General features: G+C 44.4%; 1 protein-coding gene across 5 annotated transcripts in view; it reads right to left on the bottom strand.

The window, feature by feature from the left end:
• STAG2 (STAG2 cohesin complex component) overlaps nucleotides 1–11,504 on the bottom strand; it is a 72,749-nt gene extending 61,245 nt beyond the window's left edge. For 3 of the 5 annotated variants that reach the window (XM_084212836.1, XM_084212832.1, XM_084212835.1), the window contains exon 1: nucleotides 11,307–11,504. The gene's annotated coding sequence lies outside the window, so the exon portion shown is untranslated. Of the gene's footprint in view, nucleotides 1–10,027; nucleotides 10,300–11,306 lie in introns of those variants that run through there. The other 2 variants (XM_084212833.1, XM_084212834.1) reach the window with 2 other exon arrangements.
• Between the last annotated feature and the right edge of the window lie 8,124 nt (nucleotides 11,505–19,628).

Raw genomic sequence — 19,628 nt, forward strand, 5'->3', positions numbered from 1 at the left:
AGAGGACTACTTTTGGAACTGGCATGCCAGCCTGATGGTTTTTATGAGTAAGACCAGGTAGAAAAGTAGATGACAGCAGGAATAAAGTTTCCTTTCCCTGGCTCTACAGTAACAGTAGGCATTGCTACTACTGTTGAGCCAGGTAACTGATAACACTTCAACTACTGAAATACTGAGTATTTCTGTATTCTTACCAGCCAAAAGCTCCAATATCCTCTTTCATGCAGAAGCAGGACACATTTGACTTCAGAGGAATTTAACCCACAGAAAAATACTTTTCTTCAGAGTCTAGCTCCTTAAACCAGTTCACCTGTAGGGTTCAAGTGGCCATAAAACAGAGGCACAAGGCAACAACAGAGCATGCGATCAGGACACAGAGACAGAACTACCCCAGCAGCAGCACCTACTCTTGGAACTGCCCTGTGAATGGGAAGGCTCATCTTCAGTAGCTTGAAGTGAACAAGTATAGAAGGAAAAACACTATGAATGAGAGAGGAAACTCTGCACGTGAAGTTATGTTGAAAAATTACCTAGTTACATAACTGCTCAATTCTGCTCTGTCACATCAGTGAAGTAACTAGTCTCTCCACCAACTACCCCCACAGAAAAAACTGTTTTCAACAGATTGCCAGTTTGAGTTCTCCCCTCCAAATCCCATTTAAATAAAAAGCCTTTAATGTTTGATAGTTGGCATTCAAAAATTAAACATTCAAAACAACATTTGCACCTTTCCACATATGGCAACGTATTCTAAGATTAAGATTTTACATTAAAGCATTTACTTGTACTGTATGCCAACATATTCCACAACAGAATAAAAAAGAGAAGATGATAGAACTGGACACACAACGTACTTTTGAAATGGCTCTAGTATTGATCCCCATCCTCTTCCACATTCCTACCTTTCCTATCTTTATTGCCATATTTTCCTTTATCATGGTAATCCCATTTCATCTCCTAGGATGCTTAACTCCTTATACATTAATAATGCGTATTGTAAAGGGACTGAAAAACTTCAGTAAGTTTCTTAAACCCCCAAGTTCCCAGGAACATTGAATCAATCCTGCATCAATCCTGCATCCAAAAGAACCATTTGAATGTTTCCATGCTTCCCTTCACTGGAGATAGGGGAAGACTAAACCCATTTGGAGGCTTATGCAATAATGCATAAATCCTCTCTTGTAAACAAAACTTCTCTAACCAGTTTTGAATGCAAGGTATGCTTTGCAGTTTACAGCCTCTTGGCACAAAAAGGAAAACCCTCGAGAATTCAATTTTACAGAGATTGTTACTGCATTTGGGGGTGAACAGGAAGAATCTTAATGAGTAACCTACTGTACATGAAGAGGATGACTTTCTGTATTTTCTTCTATCCAATGCTATTGAACTAAAAGTGTCTAAAAATGTTTTTGACATTTTTATATCATATTGATGTAAACACTCTGTCTTTTCACCTTTGAAAATTTCTGTTTAGCACTAAGTACTGCTCTGAGGCTCTAAGATAATTTTAATAAAATCACTGTTTTGTCAAATAGAAATTGAGCAGTATAACACAGGCAATGCAATGCAGCAAGATAAATAAAATTCCTAAAAGCTGATTTTTTTTTATTATATTTCAACTGTCAAGCCACAGCTCATTTGTGTACAAAATCTGGTTTGTTTCATAACAGAGTGGTAGTACAGTATATATGTCACTGCATCAGCAATACCTTTTAATTGATAAACATTTTTAAATTAATCAAATACTAATATATATCAGTTTTGAAAACAGAACTTATCAAAACTAGTTGAAGAGAACTGCATTTAATAAAACAAGAACAGCTTAAACGTAGAATATTGAAAATGTAATTGAGTGGGGAAGAAAATCCAAACATTTTCCAGTGTTATTGAAGCATTTGCCTTGTTAAACCATTTCTACATTTGGTAAATCAACATGCAAAAGCCAGTTTCACCTTTTCTTTAGCCAACTGTTTATTAGGCAAGTAACAACAGACCTGTGCCACAGATCCAAGAGAGATACTTGTGCAGCTTTCCTTTCTGGTTACCATAGTTTCAAATGAACTGCAGATCTCTAGAAATAATACTTATGAGAAGGAATAAAAATATCACTGCTTAAATATGAAAACTGCAAGAAGAATCATTTTCATTAGTGTATGAATGACACTTAAGTGAACAGGTAAATACTTAGGAAAGGAAGTTTTATTTGCAAGACTTTGTCAGACACAGTAAGTGAAGCCTGAGCACAGAGAGAACAAGGATAAATACAGCACATGGAACAAGAGGGAAAAGTAGGCACCAAAAAGCCATTCAGTAGCCATTTATCTGACTCTTTTTCTGAAATTCCCAGCAAAAAACCATCACCGTCTCTAAACTGGGACATTATAGTTCCAAGCCTCCCACATCAAGGGGTACTTTCTAAACATATACTGGGGGTGAAAAACATGAATCTTCTCTGGAATTTCAAAGAACTTTAAAATCTGAAATAAAGAAGGAACTTCCCATAGGAACAGCCTAATAGATGGCCAGAGGCATTGAGGAAACTTCATCCTCTGAGACATTGACAAGTGGCCTTACAGGACAAGATTTAAGGAGAAGGCTGGATCAGACCTCCAGGGGTCCTTTCCCACCTAAACAATTCTGTGACCAAGAATACAATTTTTTCATTGTGGCATTACTTCTAGGAAGCAACTGTACATTCATTACACAAAACTTTATTTCATGTGGTGTTAAAAGAAAGTATTTTGGATACAGTTGTCCAAACACGTACATAAGAAACAACAAAAATAGTATATAGCCACACACCAAACTGGAACTTCCCTACAAGAATACTTTTCCCATCCCTAAATAGTAGAAACCAGCCAGATTTTACAAATACTTATGCTATTAATCTTAAATTATTAATATGATATCTTTCCTGTTGAAATACATTTAAATGGTATTCTTTACCCTAAATAAAAATATATCAACTCTCTTCTCTACTTCCCTGCCACAAGCACAGCTCTGCCACATGATACATGGACTGCAGCCACTGGTCATTCTTGCTTTGAAAAAAAAGGCTTGATCAAGCCTTCCCAGTTTCCTTCCTTAGAAAAAACATCATAATAATCAGTCCTCTGTCTCTAAGAAAATCAGAATTGAAATGGCCAGTGGTCAGGATGCACCACCATCTTACACAAATTAAATTAGTTCACCACTACATCCATAATCATAAAAAATGTGTTATTCCAGGACTCCTGTCGGTCAGTCAGAAAACCAGACACCTCAAATGCACACATGAATTATGAAGCTGTGTTCCTCACATTTATGACTTACATTGGGGATTTCTGTAAATTCAGTAATCTATACATTCAAATAGCCACAGCACATTAACAAAAGTAACAGATTAAAAAATAAGACCTCCAAGATTCACACCCTTACTTCAAACAACTCTACTTATAATGAACTTTCCTTGCTGGAAAATTACACTCTGACCAAAAAAATAAAAAAAACAAACACAAACAACCAATTATATAACTTGCTTATTATCTGCTTACTAAGACTTGATATGGTCCAAATTTTCTCTTGATCCTTATTAAGGGATGAACCAAAAGTTTTACAAAAAGGAATAAAGGAATGACAGGTAAAAGCATGAAAGACTAAAAAAGGCTTAGCTTGAACACCTTATTTTTATTTGTAAACAAAGTAGAAGTCAATTTTCTTTTCCCCAGACGTGATGCTGCAAGGACGGTCTTAAAACTGAGGCTGAAATGCTATGTTCAGTAAAAAACTGCAATTTAGCCATAACCAAGAACTACAACATCACCTCTCCATCAACAATGCCCATCTCTTGGCAGTCAGTTCACACAGCCTAAGCAATAGGAAAATAACTGCATTAATTCCTCTTTGCTGTGTGACCTCAGCAAGTACAGCCCACACCCTCCCAGGAAGCATCAGGGGAGTGTTCACCACAGAGTGCCTGCACTCACTGGGACTGAGGTACCGCTGGAGCAGGGAGAAACCTGAGGGGAGCGCGCAGGTAGGGTCAGGTGTCCTCCACATCACCCACAGCTCTCTCACCCACAGGCACAAGCTAAGCAGCATTTCACCAAACCTTTGCAGCAACTCCAAAGCCAAATGCAACCACAACTAAATAAAATATGCATACCTAAGCTGTTACTTTTTAAAATAGTCAGGAGTTTCAGGAATGTTTTGTCTTTTCTGAAATGTCAGTATATTCAGATTCATTATTTTGCTAATAGGAAACCCTGAAATTTCAGCTATAATTCTTATCAATCTAAACCACTGCAGAGAGATCCATTATATGGCAACAGGCACCATTTGAGACCTTTTTCAAAACACAAGCAGAAGCCATCAGCTTGTTCTATCAACCCTTGCACAATGGGAACAGATGCAAAAATACTTTCCTCTCTAGAGCTATACAGAAGCAGACAACAAAATGATTTCTAGTGTCACCCATATTCCCTTGCTCTAATATAATAACTAACATTTACTGAAATAAAGCACAGAAAAGTAAAATGCAGAAAAGGTTGTGTAAGGGCAGGACGAATAAGCCATTCAGAGCCATAAGAAAATAAACCATTCACCTACCTACCAAAAAACAATTTCACAAAAAAACCCCAAACCAACCAACACATGTTCTCAGATACTTTTTTGGGTAGGTATTGTGATCAGCTTCTCAATCACAGATCACAAACTACCCTGCTATATATGCCAATCTTCTTACATCTACTCCCTCTTCTGATCATATTCTTTTACAAAAATAAGCCTTCCAAAGGCAGAAATCATAGCTAGCTACACAATCAAAAAAAGTGCAGAATAGGCAACAATGAAGTATATACCTGGACAAAGCAGCTATCAGACCACTGATTTATTTTCCCTCACTAACACAAGAGGTATCTGTACACAAATATGGTCCTACATGTCCTTCATTTCTAACTCAAATTGGTATGGACAAGTTTAAACAGAGACTAGTCCTGGACTTCTCCATGCATATCTGTAACCAGTAAAGGCTAGGAAAAGCCAGGTGCCACATGAAAGCCACAGGGGTACCCTAGGGGATCAAGTTTTCCCACATTCCTATCTCCAAAATTGGGTGCCAGATCTCAGAAAATGTTTGTGAAAGGTTTGCCTTTCCCTCTACCCAAGATCTCACAGATCTAGGAAAATTAAACAGTGGAAAACTTGGAAATACAGAGATACTAAAAACTGATTAAGTATTCTGTGAAATAATGGAATGGCATAACCCATCAAATCTAGGATTCTGGTCTAGTTTCAGTGATCTCACCCATCAAACTGACAGGATCAAGAAAAAAAGAACACAGTTTATGTGTTGATACCCCTTGAACACTGAACCATCTTTCTTGATACAAGCTTCCCAACTACAACAAACCAACACCAGTCCTACAATTGTCTGTGATGACCTAAATGACAGTCATCTTCAGAGATTTCCCTTACTTTGTATTTATTCTCACAAAAAATTAATTTCCAACTTTACCAGATTTTTATAAACCTCAAAATTAGAATATTTAAGGAAAATAAATTCTAGTTAAAACAGCATAGGACTAAAACTACAATTTTAACCTGGTACTCTCAAAATTAGTTTTTGCTATAGCATTCTTAAGTAAATACTCGACCTTGTCAAAACTCACATCAGATCCCAAGGCTTATTACCCTTAACTACAAAGACGCAGAACTTTTTGAAAGCAGATTTTTTTTCTAATATAAAAAGCCAACTGAAGTCACTGTACTAATCTCCGAACACGAAACCTGTTCACTGAATGGAAGAGCTACACTGGTTTACTCTTCAAAGCAGCCTTTTAGACGGAATAAACGCTGGCCCAAGAGCTGCAGTTCCGCAGATGTGACACTACCAAGGCGACCGAAGGCGCCCCTGCCGCCTCCCCGCGCCCCATCCCCGCGCGGGCCCCGCCGCCCGCGCAGCCGCGGCCCCGCCGCCGGGGCGCCCCCTGGGGACCGGGGGCGGCCGCTGCAGGCGCCGCGCGCACCCTCCGGAGCTCGGCACGCCCCGCGGCCCGGCCGCCGGGAGGGGCTCCCCCTCCGAACCAGGCGTCTCATCCGCCCGCAGCCCCATTCCGCTCCACCTCTGTGCGGAGCCAAAGGACGGCAGGGGCGGGAGGCAAAAGGAGGCCCAGAGCAGCCCACACCGCACGACTGCCGGCGCCAATGACCCAGGAGCTATGGGACCTTGAGGAACTCCCATTTGTACTCAGCCTTTGAGTTTAAAGGGGAGTTCACCTAAAACGCTGGACGGCATTGAAACCAAACCACAGCTACAAGCTATGTCCCCATTAGAGTTTTTGTGATGCACATGCAAAAGAGCTCTTTCCATTCCTCTATATATTTGCTGCGTGCAAGCTTTTTTCCAACCTAAAACTCCAATTTCCTGCTCACCTCTGTTTCCCAAGGACTAGATTATCACTCTCTTCTTCTTTGTCAATGATCTTCATGTAAGATGAAGCTTGCAGAATATGAATGTTTTAAGTGATACTGAGAAAGAGAGCAAAGCTTTTATTTACGACTATTAAACTAGTATGTTGCTGGCTGCTATCAATCACTTCTTTCCATGACAAAACAAGTACTGAACCAGATGATGCTCTTGGAAATTCTCACATCTCGCTGACAGAGACCAAATCGACAACATATTCCTCTATCCAGTATGTTTTCTTAATTACGCACATCGAACAAAAGAAAAGAGGAAAAAGGAGGAACAAACAAACAAGCAAACAACACAAAACGAAACAACATCCACCACCAAAACCCAGCAGTACCATTCTGGAAATTCACATCTACACTATTCTTCTAAGTTTTCAAATCAGTTAGAGAAGAAATGGCCACTGTAGGCAGAGATCACACTAAGTTGGAAACCTTGTCTAATCTGACAAAACACAGAATTCCAGTACCATAACCAACAAGCACAAGTAACAAGAAGAAATATTTGCTTATTTTCTGGGATTCATTTGGTGAAAATAAGCAACTGAAGTATTTCAGGTTTCTGTAAAACATACAACCTGTTTTTACTGGCACACAAGTCTCAGAAAAGCTCATCTCTCCTAAAATATTTGCCTGCAGCAAAACAACTGAGACAGTAAGACCACAAATGAAAATGACAAACGAGGATTCTGGAATCATTCTAAATTTGAGCCATAAGTGACAAAGAGCAATCTAATTTTAAAAAGTTCATAAACCTTTGATGTGCCAAGACATCATTTCATGACTTAACTAAGTCTAACACAGTTGCACCCACCACCAAGAGCAGGAACTTTCAAGTGGTTTGTTGCCTGCAGCTATTTTCTACAGGAGACTGCAGTAGCATGTAATATTCAAGAGAAGCTGTCTACATTACTTTATTTTTTTATAATTCAGTTGCTTTTGGTAAGTTATACTATGATGAAATAAACCTAGAGAGTATTTAACTGACAATTCTATTTACACTCCTTCCAAGGGGAAATTATTTCACTCCAAATGTTGAAAGACTTGAACACGTAAAGTTCAAATGTGATATATTTATGGAATTTGAGTTAGATTACCAACCAGCTAACTTAATGTTCCAATTTATAAAATGAATGCTATTCAAGTAACATAACGTATTTTTAAACTAAGTATTTAAAAGGCTATGAAATAGCAATTTTTGTCATTTCACAGAACACAGTTTTTAAAAGATATATTCAAATACCACAGAATCCTAGATTTAAACCAACTCAATTTGTTTTCAGTTGCAAAACATCAAGACTTTTTATCTAAAAGATGAGAACTGTACGTAAGTCTTATCTTAACTTCTTAAATACAAGCTTACAACAAATCCTTACATTGGTTATTGACTTTATTTGGCATTATCTTCTTGAAACGATAAATGCATGAAAAAGCTCCAAAAGCGTAACTATGGCCTAAGTGCATAACTTGGAAGTTATCTGAAGGCTAGGAAGCATCACAGAAAAACTGAAGTCTCTCCTATGTCCCAGTTCCATGCCTGTGGGTTTTTTTGGTTGGTTGAATTTAAGCTTATACAACAGCCAACTAAGTTTACCACAGCTAACTTAATACAAACAACAGCAACAGAAATTTAGGGGTCAGGGGGTCGTGCCACAGGTTGCACAAAACCCACCTGTAGACAACACAATGTCATTGGTTTGGTCAAGAAGGACCAACATGAGCCATATGAGTTACACAGGAAGAATCTATTTGTCAGAGATGAGATTCAATCAATATTTTTCTCCTTTGTATAACTCCGAAGTTTTTTTAGTCTTTGATTAAGCAGAACAGTGTGGGGATTCCAGCCTGTTCACCTTCAGGGCTTTCAGCAGCAAAAAAATATTCATGTTTATGCTAAAAGCAACGCATTTCTCACACCCTGTTTCATTTAGCAATGAAACTGTTATTGTGCCATAAAAGAAAACAAACTATGTTGCCCAATAAAGAACCCTATACCAGATCTGTGGTACTGAGTTTGTGACTGATCACCAGGAAGACAGATCCACAAAATTATGAGTTGAGGATAATGAACAAGTGATACCAAGATGACAGAGATTAATTATGGTCAATTGCACAATCACTTGTGGTATTTATTTCTCAGCCAACCTGCACATGGATAAGTTTTAGGAGAGTTCAACACCAGATAAATACTCCAGGAATAATAATAAATAGACTACTGATTTAAAGAAAAGAGACTATGAAAAACGGAAAAAGTTGTTTCGAATGGCCAAGCACTATAAACGAGAAAGAAGTAATCAATCACAAATCGAGATGGAACTGCCAAGAGTTAACAGGGAGACCTATGCTTGGAGAACAACACCTCGCTGTAGGAAACGCTAGGAACTCTCATTCTTGGTCATTTAAAACAGGATTCAACCAAACTCCCAGAGAGCACTAAAGCGGTCGCGCAACGGCTTCCAGAGAAGCGATCCAAAAGGCGTTTTCCTCCGGTTCCCTCCCAGCAGCCCGGCGAGCCGCGCAAGCGGGATGGGAGCGGAGCTCGAGCAGCGCCGGCCCCGCTCGCCCCGAGCCGAGCGGAGGGGCCCGGCCGGGCCCGGAGGAAGCGGCCGCCTCCCGCGCGGCGGTGGCCAATGGGCGGCGGGCGCGGCCCGAGGCGCGGCGAGCAGGCCCGGCGGGGCCGCCGTGACGCACTTCGGCAACCGCCCGCCCGCCCGGGCCGCGCCGGCACGGCCCCCCCGCAACCGCGCCGGGCGGCGGCCCCGGGGCGCGCAGCGAAAACGCGGGGTCACAACGGCGGCTCAGGCGCCTCGGGAGACCGGACACGCCAGGGTGCGGCTCAGGGAGCGAACGGGAAGGGAGAGCTTTCGAGCGCGGGCAGGGCAGGCGGGGGGGCAACAGCGCTACCCGGGCTGCCAAAAAGTAATTAAAAAATAAAACAAACGGGGAAAAAAAACCCAAACAAAAAAGCAAAAAAAAAAAAAAAAAAAAAAAAGAAAACCCAACACCAAACTAAACAACCAACCACACACTCCTCCTCAGTAACTAGAACACCGGACTCGGCGGGGATCGAAACTTTGTGTCACCGCCTAACGCCGCATCCCGTGGGAACACAAGAAAGCAGAGCCGGGCCCGGGCAGTATAATAAATAAATAAAAGCAGCGACAGAGGAGCCCGATCGCTTCCACGCCCGCTCGCGGGGGCGAAGAGAGAGGGGAAAAAAAAAATTGAGGTCGGTGGGTCCCGGATTTCCACGGGGTAGACGGATTATACAACGCTACCAGAACAGAGGAAGGCATGGAGGCAGCGCGGCCGGGAGCACAGCGGTGCGGGCCCCCAAGGCCAGCACGCCCAGCACCAAGGGATGCGCTCGGCTAGGAAGAGGAATTCCCGGAAAACAGGGCCTCCCAGCCCAGCCATCTGCGGCCGCTCACTCCTCTGTCCCTTCGTCCCTAAGCGCAGCAACTATATATACATATATATACACACGTATATCTATAAATATATACTATTTTTTTATCCGTGTAGAGAAAATAAGCGCCCAGAAAAGAGAAACACCAGGAAAGCTCTCGTTTCCTACCTGGGCAGGGTTCAGCTCAGTTCAGTGCGTGCCGAGGAGGAGGGGGCAGAGGAGCACTATCTAAAACAAAAGTGGCGCCAAAACCCCCCAGTAAGAAGCATTCTCCTTCCTCCTCCTCCTCCTCCTGCCCCCCTCCCCCACCGGGGCCGGCGAGAGCCCAGCGGGGTTCCAGCAACACGCGGCTCCCGGCATCGGGCGTCCCCGGCACAAGTTGGCAAGCGCCCTTTCTTTAAAAAAAAAAATAAAGGAAGCCGAACGGAAACAGCCACAACTCTTCCTCTTAGCGGACAGCAGCCGAGGAGCTCGGCCAAAGTCACTCGGAGGGGAAAACTCGACCCACAAAGGCCTTCGCCGAGCTGGGCACTGGGCGGGGGGGCAGCGAATGGAGGCGGGGGGGAAGGTGCAGGTCAGTCCCTACCTACGTCCTCACTTGGGCCGAAGGAGCCCCGCTTCCGCCAGCCCTCCTATGCAATCACGGGGAAGGGCGGCCAGAGTTCCCCAGCTCTGGGAAGAGAGACTGAGGAGACAAACCCCAATCCCTCGGCACTTCCCTGCGCGGGGAACCCGCCGGGAGCGGGCTGGAAGGAAGAACTCGGCTGCTGGGCAGCGGGGAGCAGGGGGAAGGGAGCGCTGTCAGGGGTGCGAGTCCCCTGCCCGCGGCCTCCCCCGACATTCGACCCCGGGGCACAGGCAGCCGCCCCACCATTTTCTCTGCGCGGCCCAGCGCTCCTCCCGAGCGCGGCTCGGGCCCCGACCCCATTCCCCTGGCTTGCCCACCCGAGCGGCCCGGCCCGGCTCGCCCGCACACACACCCCACGCACACAATGCCCGAGTCCTCCATCTTGCCGGCAGCCCCTGCTCAGCTCGGCAGAAGGGGGGAGGAGGAGGAGGAGAAGGCGGTTCTCCATTTTAGCTCGCCGAGCGCCGGGCCCGGCCTGCCCGCGGCCGGCTCTGGGGAGGAGGAAGGGGGCCGAGGCGGGCAGGGGGGCCGCTTTCGGCGCCCTCTCGCTCTCTCACTCGCGCTCCGCTCACCTCCCCCCTCCCCGCCGCGGCGCGCCGGGAACGGGGGGTGGGGAAGCGGGGGGCTGGAGTGTTTTCGCGGCTCGGCCCCGCCGTCCTCCATCTTGGCTGCGCGCAGTCCCCGCGGCCAGCCGGCCTGGCGCCTCGTGCGGGCCCGGGCGCCGCGGACCCCGGCCCGGCCTCTCATCGCCGCCGCGCACCGCGATCCCGTGTCCCCCCGCCAAACTTCCAGAAGCTTCGCCGCCATTTTCTAACTTACCTTACCCAGTGTCGGCGTAGGCAGCGAGGAGGCCCCGGCGCGCAGCTCCGCTCCCGTATCCCCGGCGCGGCTCGCCGGCTGCGCGCCCGTCCCGGCCGGTGCCGGGCTGTGGGCGCGGAGGGGGCGCGGGGCGCGGGCGGGTCGGGGTTATTTAATTTGGCGGCGGCGCTGGGGATTGTTTGGGGTGTTCGCTGCTCGGCGGCTCGCGGGCGAATGGAGGGCGCAGGCGCCACCTGGCGGCCGCCCAGCGGGGCCCGCTCTCCTGGGCGTGGGGCGACACCTGCCGGCCGCCCGCGGCAGCGCCGCGCCGAGCGGGGTAAACAAGGTGCGGCGCATGCGCGGGGCGGGCGCGCAGCTGCGGCGGGGCGGGCCCGGGCTGGGATCGGCAGCGGGGCCGGCGCGGCCTAAAAAGGAGCGGCCGCTCGGACAGGGGGCCAGCCCGCGGGACGCGCCTCTGCCGGCGCAATCCTGCAGTCATGGGATATGGTTGTCCGGCCGAGGCAAAGCTGGGCCTCACGGAAGCGCCCCGCGGAGCCGATGCCGCAGGGTTCGGCTCGCTCCGTGCGCTGTGCCGCCGGGAAGCGGAGCCTGCCGGGGGAGCCCGGGGCCCGGAGATAAACGCGCGGTTGCCCTCACGGGTGCCGGGTGCCTTATCTTGGGGACTGCAGGCCGCGCGTAGCAGCCAAGGCTGCTGGCGCCGATGGAGCTCGCGTGGTCGGGAGCGCTCTCCAGAAACGCGTTCTGCTTCTGCCCATCGCCCAGTGTGCTCCCAGTTAAATGAGCGTTTGTGGGATTCCTTTTTCTCCGTGCGTGAGGATTATATGAACCTAAAGCGATCCATATAAGCAGTACAGAATTCTTAAAGTAACCAGATATGCAATTTTTGACGCCTTTTTTTTTTCACTTTATTGTGTAATGCTAAGCGCGTTGCTCATGCTGAATACTTCCACGTACGATTATATTTAGATCAGTCAGCACAATGATAGTTTTGTCCTGGTAATTAGGGTCTAATCACCCTCTCGTGTTTATCTACTTATGATTTTGGGGACAGCGTTAGCATAACTAAGCAGTCGCTAAACCGAGTTACTCTGCTCACCTGCCTAACAAAGGCAGGGTATTTAAGAGAAGAGTATCCACCAGCTCCAGTCTTTTCAAAACTAAGATGAGGCATCCCGCAGAGAAAATAAGGCTTACAATGGAAACCGTGATCAGATTAGCAGTGTTTAAAATAAAATTTGAAAAAAACCGAAAAAGTGTAATAGAAGTTGATGACACCTAGGAATTCTAGATACAATCTGTCGGTACATGAGACAGGCTTACAAAAATAAATTATGTTCTGTAGCTTGAATACATATTTCAGAATAGTTTTGCACCTTCTGTCAAGTTCAGGGGAAACAAAAATAAAAAAGCAGAAAGACTGCCTTGTAGGGAACACTTTAAAATAGCATCCTGAATGCCCAGTCATACAACCATGTTCACGGTTTCAATTACAGCTACAGGTGCTGCTGATGATCTTTAATGTTAATCTGATAGTGTCTGGAAAATGTAGAAGAATTGTGTATTAAAAAAAACCCACCACTCTTAATGTAAACCTTAAAAATTATCTATATAGTTATAAAACAATATTTAGGGATACATGGAAAGGAGCTGGATCCTTTTGTGCCTTTCCTATACAAAGTCAACTTCTGACAGCTGCCATATAGACAACCTTTCCATAAAAATAAACTACAACATTTTGCCTGCACACAGAATTCCAGTGATGTGTCTTTTGCTTAAGATACAATAGGGATAACCCAGATTAAAACTCCAATCCAAAACTTTGCAAGATTATAGCAGTCTCCTGCAGGAGCTGGCAGGAACACGAGGCAGCTCCAGTCAGCTGTACATGAAATACGTGTACAGCACGTGGATTTTGTTCTATTCCAAAAGCACTGCAGTTCACACTCGAGCTCTTAGCGGAGAGGTTTTAGGTAAATGTGCTTACCTAATGTGAAGCAAACGTGACATAGTTTTTAAGGTGTGGTTTTGAAGGAATGAGTGTGCAAGTGCTGACAATCCCCTGGCAAAGTTCAGCCTATTCCCAAAGCTGACTCAGGCCTTGGAAGCCCAGATCCATAACACTTCTGGGTGTCCTGACTCACAGGACAGAATTTGCTTTTTTCTGCTTGAGCCAAAACATGCAAGTGCTTTAGAGACCAGGCTCCAGGTGCAGCAGCACACTACACAGCCCTGGTCACAGAGCCTGCCTAAGAGGATTTCACACTCTGCAGTTCAATTTCCTCTCTCGCAGTTGTTTCATTCAGCTGTTTGCTCAGCCCTGTCTTAGCAAAGCTGTTGCCTCATCGGAGAAGGGGAGAAGGACATTTGTTCTCTAAGGTTTGATTCCCACCCCCCAGCCCAGATCATTTCTCTGAGCTGTTCCAGTACAGCTGCAGAGCATTGAAGTCAGCACAGCTGAAGGTGCTGAGCACTGTGGTGAGGCGAGGAAAGTTTCTGCTCTGCTCCAGTGACCAGAAGACAGGAACTTCTTAAGTCAACTGAGCCCTGTGAGGATTCCTCCTTTAAGGGGGCCAAACTGGTTCTCTGAAGAGCCTGACTCCTGCATTTTCCTCATGAAGAGATCGTGCTTCTGATACTGAGCCTTTCAGTTGGTAGAGCAGGGAAGATGATGAAAAGCAGTTCCTCTGCAAGCCCATCACTTCTTTCTAAGCTACCAGTTCCAGAGTGGGCTTCTACCATCAGTTCAGACTCTGGGAAAAAAACCAAGACCATCCTGAAGTTTCTGTATCGTTTTAAGCATACTAGCATCCTTTCTAATGCAATGAAAAATGTAAAAGAAAAATAAGTGCTATCTAAGCATTGTAAAGAAAAAGAGATACTTTAAATTCTGACCTGTCTAGAAAGGATTTATATCTGATAAAAAAGAAGTTCTGTGAAAAACTAGGAGAAAGTATTTCACAGGACTATGTCACCTTTTTCAAAAAAGCTACTCTTTACGTGCTTCAAATTCCACCATTTCTGATATTGAGCCCAATTTAGAGAGGATTTAACAAAGACTTTACAGGCACTGTTATTATGCTTGATCCAAAGAGAGCTTCATGATCAGTGACACAGGAAACTGAGCAGGGAGAGGGCAGATACCAATTCTGTGTCTGAATTAATGGCCAGAGGTTCACCACGAGAGAAGATCACAATAAACTCAAGCTGCCAGATGGCTGATTCATTTTCCCAGGCAGGAGATTCATGCTCATGCTGCTTCCTTTTCTTTTCATGCTTCTTTCTTTTCTTTCTCCTGCAGAATATGAAGCCCCTCTGCAGTTCCATTCCTCATTTATATTATTAAAAAACCCCAAATAAACAAAACAAAACCACCAATCAAAAACAAACAACAAAAACCCAAAATAACAAACAACAAAAACCCACCAACAACACACCACCACCCACAATCATTTATTTATTTAAAGACTTTTCTATTGAGAATTGGAAAAAGAAACCAGAATTTGTATATTGGATTTGTCCCAAGGTGAGCAGATAACTTTGATGGCCTGTATTGAATAAGCCATGACCATACTTTTGTCTGTTGAGATGGGTACAGAGGGAAAAAGCAGTCTTCCCAGTCAAATTTTTTTTCCCAGATTTTTGAATCTGGCTTAGTCACTCCAGGGAAATCTGCTCTAAATCTTCTGAAGATGAGCTATTACATAAGAAACAAAAATAAAGACCAAAAAATGGGTTACTTTCCCATAATTTGCAGGAGATTGCACATCAGTAGCTCCTTAGGTCTTTCCCTGCTCTGCAAATAATTTCTTCCTTTTTCCATTTATGTAAGTCTCCCTTGTGTGCCCCTGTTTCTCACCAGGTCTTTCCAGAACACCCAACTCTGAATTTTCTTTGATTCAGTAAGTTTCTGCCTGCTCCTTCTCTGAATCACAGGTTGTCCCATACCACTACAAAGGAAGGAAGTTTTAACTCCCCTTCATCATCAGCTCTAAACATGAACAGAATCCCAGGAAGTTGCAGATGCCTTCCTGCCAACTGCATTATGAGCAGCAGCTTTACTCAATCCCCTGTGCCACTTGTTACCCAGAGCCCTGAGCTCCCCTGTTTGAGTGAGGTACTCTTTCCATGTCTCATTCTTTGAGAGAAAAATCCCTTAGCTGGATTCTAAAGTTCCATCAGCAAACTGTTGTAAAGGCCACAGCAGTTTTTGGTAGGAAATAGTGAAAAGCCTTTCCCCTGGCTGCAGTCAGGGCAAGTCACTTTCACTTCAGGCATCACCTCATCCTAGGTACAGGAGCAAGTGTTACTAGTCAGGCAACCTCTCTTGGATTCAGGACACAATGTGCTCCAGTTTCCAGATGTAGGGAAGTTTTTGAAGATAGGCAAGACATTATTTGTGTTCTGTAGCTAAGTCCAGGCAGAGGGACCACGAATCGAGGTCCATTTTATGAGTCAGGCACTGTGGCAGCATCAGTGACAAAGTCTGAGGAGGAAGCACAGGAACCAGAGAAACATGTTTCAAACTGGGTAAGCCAGGTAAGTGGCAGAGCCCCCTTAAAGGCAGCAAAGAAGAGTGTGTGACAGAAAAAGGGCTGGGGTAGGAAGCTGCCAAGAACTGAAATAAAGTCAAGCTGGCCAAACAGCACAACTGATGCCAAGCAAGGGAAGCAGCTTTAGCTGAGAAACAGCTAAAACCCGGTGAAACTATATCATACTACATCATCCAGATGTGTAGGGCACCTAACCCATCAGGAACACAAAGCAGTTCTCAGCTGGTGAGAGCTCATGGGGCTCCAGACCCCTCTCCAGAGACTCTGACATGGAGCCAGGGCTTGCCTAAAAAAGGGGAGAAAGGAGGCTGGCTTGTGGTTAGGTGAAATTAGAGTGGAAGTGAGACAGAAACAACATTATTCAGCTCAACCTCTGCCCAGGATCACAGAGCAAAACAATTATGAACAACAAAGTCAAATACTTCTGTGTTTAAGCTCTGAAGAAAATCCTCTATTAAATATATGAGACAGCACTCCTCTGGATGTGCAGGCAAACACAAGATTTGGGCGATGTACCTTGGTCTTTTCCCCACAGATTACTGAGGCTGGAATTTAGGGGCCTAAAGGGGAAGTCTAGGCAATGGGGGCTTGTTACTGACAGAGAAGGCCAAGGAACAGATTCACTCTTTCAGATCAACTTGTATGATTTTCTGGGGCTGACCTACCATGTTGCCAAGATCCTCTATATATGTCTGTCCCTAACACAAGTTTCTTTTGGTTTAGTTTTCACCATCAACCAACTTCAAGGTTTCTTTCAGACTGTGTTTCTTACAAGTCACTCCCCTACTGCCAGTTGTGTCTGGGGCTCAAGGCCTTTTCTGCTGCCTCAACTCTGACACAGTGTGTGGTGGAAGCAAAGCAAAGTGTGATGGTGTCATTAGCTGAGATTAAAGGTTTTTGTAAATGGCACAATGCATAACAAGTAGCAAGGAATACAACAGTTTATGACATTTTGGGGAGTTGCACAGATGTTGAAGACCGTTAAGATAAAAATACTTCTTTCAGACTGTTACTTTCTTGAGTGTGACAGCAGCAGTCCTGCGAAGTGCCAGCAGCTGTGAAGGAAGTGTTTTCCCCTCTGTGGCAAAGGGCACACCTGGGATGCTCACCATAAACACTGAGCACAACAAGTCCCACTCTCACTCCCCCAGGGAGCCCCCACTTCTCCCTTCCCTGTACCTCTGGTTCCAACTGTGGGCCTAGCAGAAGTGAAGCTTCCAACCTGAAACACAGATCTTCCTAAAAGAAACTTGCAATTGCCAATTAGGCCTTTAGGAAAGCAGCTGTTGACGAAGTTATAAAAGTCCTAAATTGGGATGCAGATGTCTAATTGTTATTTTTGGTACATCTGTTTTGCAAAACACCCATTTGAAGCTAGAGTGACTTTTCTGGTGCTTGTACCCTGCAGACAGAGCTCCCGTACTGACTCCAGTAACATCACACGGGTCGGTTATGCGGGACAGGGAGGTAAAGCCAGTCCTGGACGCAGGAACTTCTCTCTGTAACACAAGAGTTAAAAGGAAGAGATGCCTGTGGCTTGACACCCACTTTGGAAAAGCTTGTTTCTATTTGGCTTAAGTGATGACTCTCATCATACACTGCAAAATTAAGTTACCTAAGAGAAAATGTGTCAAGAGTTTTACAGCAAGATCTAACAATATAAAATCAAAAAGACATAACATGAAGAGATTTAAATGCTGTACTGGTAATCTTTAAAGGTTATAATTATTCACTTTCCAAAATTTGAAGGTGACCATATGCACTTACAGTAAACCTGGCTTTTCAGCAATTATTGTAATGATTCTTCTAGACGTTTTCACAGTGAGACTCTGTAAATGTGTTTTTCATTTTTTGATAGTAAGCCCTATTTTTTCATCTGAGAGCAATAATAATTCCAGTATCTCTCCAATACACTTCCAGCAATTATTACTTATCAAGAAATTTATCTCAGTTAACACAATAGCTATCCAGGCTATAAAACTGTAAATTAGTAATTATCTAAAGGCAACCAAATAGTTTTTGATCAGCTTTAAATATTATATACTCACAGTATAATTAATACCATTTTGCCCCAGATTTTTCTTGGGGTTTTGTTTATCCATATAATTTATAGATGAATATATACCATCTTCTTTCCTGTTCTAGGAAAAAGCAAGTTTCTTGGGAAGTTAGTTACAGAGCCATGTTCTCTGAGTTAACACTTAATAGATTTACTGTAATGTTGTCAGTATTGCTTAACAGGAATTCATAGTTAAGAAAAAAAATTGAAGATATAATCTGAATTTCAACACAGATTGTTTATCATCACAAGCCATTTTGCCCTCTCACAGAAAGCCACATTATAATTATAGCACATTAATTGCAGTACAGCGGCATCGGTAGAGCTCTTGAAGTGACATGACATAGTGACATGACACAGTGACATTTGCCAAGATGAGAAGGTACTTTCAACGACCTGAATCAGTGTGAAGTCATGGCAGGAGGGGGGAGGAAAGATTTCCTTGATCAAGTTTTCAAGCTACTCAGTAAAACTCCATGCATATAAACCACACAAAAAACTGGTAGGAGGAAGAGTATTCACTCATACTCCAGTTCCATGAGGCATTGAGGTGCATGTGGGTAGACTGGCTCTTCCCATCTGATCCTAAGGAGAAGGGACCAGCACCCTTCATGAGCCACGATGCCAATCCAGCTGCTCTGCACAAGACCAACAGAAGGCTCAGTGGCAGCACTGGAAGCGCCTCTCCAGCCTTCTCTGGCATCTGGCCTTGCTGACAGGAGTCAGTCGTGCACAACACACAGGGTAACAGAGAGCATCGTGTAACAACTCACTGTTCAGATCCTCACTGCTGCAGGAAAACACTGCAAAAGCCAGAAAAACCTGCAGCTCCTCCTTTGCTCTATGAAGAGCTGACCTTCACACGGCAGGGGCTTGAACTTGCACACCTTGCAAGGCAGATTCTCTTCCAAGTAGCTCCTGAAGACCACAGCAGCAAAGGTGACGGGCCCTGGCAATGCTCCATCCTACAGAACACCACTTCAGCTTGGTTTCACATGAACACCATATCCAAGTGCCTGCACTAACCTCCACCCAGTGATAATTAAATTCCAACCACCCATTGTATTTACATTTCTGTTAATTACAATAAAAACAAATAGAAAAGGTAACTTTAAAACCTATGCTGATTAACAGCAACACTTCAAAAACTTCAACAAACTATTTGTCCTGTAGCTTCAGATTGTACATACAGCTAACAAACAATCCCACTGAAGAACTGCAGTCAAAACTAAACTAACTAATGTTAAAATTAATATTTAAATACTCTAATTGAAAAAAAAAAAAACCAAAAAACAAAAACTAAAAAAAAACCCCACCAACATACCAACAAGCAATCCCCAAGCTATAATAATTTAAGAAGGTTTTATTGTATTATGAGCTTAAGATCAAGTCTCAAAACAAATTTTTAAAAAGTCCAGACAGGTCCAAGCTGTAGAGGCAGAAGCTGCTGCAATCAGCTGAATGAGTCTGTGTTTCAGACCCCACCTTTCAAGGCAGTGAGAAAAAGCTCCACACATAATAAAACATTGACTCTTTGGGTTTCCTTATTTTAGCCTTCTGTTTCTAAATAAGCCATGCACTTCCCATGCTTTCTTACACACTTCCAGGACCTTATTGAAAACCCTTGTAAATCTCTCATGTATCAGAGCAGCAAGTAGTTCTGCTACTACAGGTAACATCAAAGAAAGACACTATACAGAAGCCACTAGAAGA

This window comes from Fringilla coelebs, assembly GCF_963513975.1.
Source record: "Fringilla coelebs genome assembly, chromosome: 11".
Lineage (NCBI taxonomy): Eukaryota > Metazoa > Chordata > Aves > Passeriformes > Fringillidae > Fringilla > Fringilla coelebs.